The following is a 1497-nucleotide window of genomic DNA, read 5'->3' as shown; positions in this document are numbered from 1 at the left end:
CCAGCTATTTTGAAAACCCTTCTATTGGGTAACTATGGGTACCTACTCAATGGACACAACAACAACAAGTTAAGTGTTGTTAACAATCATTTAAGAAGTGTTGTTGAGTTGGTTCTGACTCATAGTCACCCTGTATAAGGTTTCTGAGGAGCAACTGGTAGGTTTGAACTGCTGACCTTGTGGTCCAGTGCATTTTTCTGCAGAGCCACACCAGGACTCCATTATGTATAAAATAAATCAGGAAGCTGAGTTCAGATTCATGCATATCAACAATCAATCATGAAGATGGCAAGGACCAGGCAACATTTGGTCTTATTCATATTACTGTCTTAGGTTGGGTTCTGCAGAGAAGCAAACCCAGTGATGCATACACAAATGTATGTACATACATATGTCACATATATATCTCCCTCTTCTTGTATGCTTTGTCTCGCATGCTTGAGGTTTCCAAATCACAACACTCTGCAGCCGTCTTGGTCTGCATGACATTAAGCTGCAGCTTTCTTCTTCTCCTTGGCTGTATTCTTCTGAATAATCCCCCCTCCTTTTTATCTCACTAGAAACATGAATCTATCCTCTGAATAAACGAATTGAATTTTCCACCTGAGATAGGTTTGCCTTTATTTATTTTTTTTCTCCAAAAGGTGTTTCACTGGTTTTATGATTTACATAATCACATTAGATGTATTTTCTAATAGCTCCATTAATGAGCAGGAATTTATTGGTTGAGTATTAGTGTTAGTAATACCTTAGGAGGATTACTGATCCTGAAACTTTCCTTAAAATCTATCAATAGTGTTTCACTGCACTTATGATAAAGCCCAGTTCTCTTCATATTTCACATTTCCTGGTCCATGCAGTGCTTAATTCTATGGCTCCTTCTTCTACCCTATGTTGTTCCTGTTCTGTATCTGAATCAATATTTATTCAGTGTCTCAGAAGTGTCACCGTCTCCCAATTTTGGGCGTTGGCACACACAATGTTTCTTTCTGCTGGAACTATGCCTTCTTCCAGTCATGCTAATCCATTCTTTATTTTCAGCATTGAATTAATTTTGTCTGGATCGTCAGCCATTACTCCCGCACTTTTCCAAAGTTGGGCTGAGATATACTTAAAAATGTTCTCCCTTTAGCAGTTATTCTGCTGCAGTGTTATTGTATATGTATAGTTTGGCCTATTCAAAGATTATAAAGTCTATGAGAGCAGGAGACATGTTGGGCATCTATTCTGAAGCACTTGTTGAACACCTTGCTAAGCACAGTGCCTGGCACATGGTAGACACCCTGAAACTGGTTTTGAATGAATGAATGGGAGAAATAAAATTGGGAGAAATTTTAGCATCATTATTGTTGTTGTTAGGTGCCTTCAAACCGGTACTGACTCATAGCAAACCTGTGCACACAGAATGAAATACTGCCTGGTCTTGCACCAACCTCACAATTGTTGCTACATCTGAGTCCATTGATTCGGCCACTGTGCACAGCCATCTCGTTGAGG

Source organism: Chrysochloris asiatica, unplaced genomic scaffold (assembly GCF_000296735.1).
Source record: "Chrysochloris asiatica unplaced genomic scaffold, ChrAsi1.0 scaffold00198, whole genome shotgun sequence".
Taxonomy (NCBI): Eukaryota; Metazoa; Chordata; class Mammalia; order Afrosoricida; family Chrysochloridae; genus Chrysochloris; species Chrysochloris asiatica.
Note: the sequence above shows the minus strand (reverse complement) of the source record.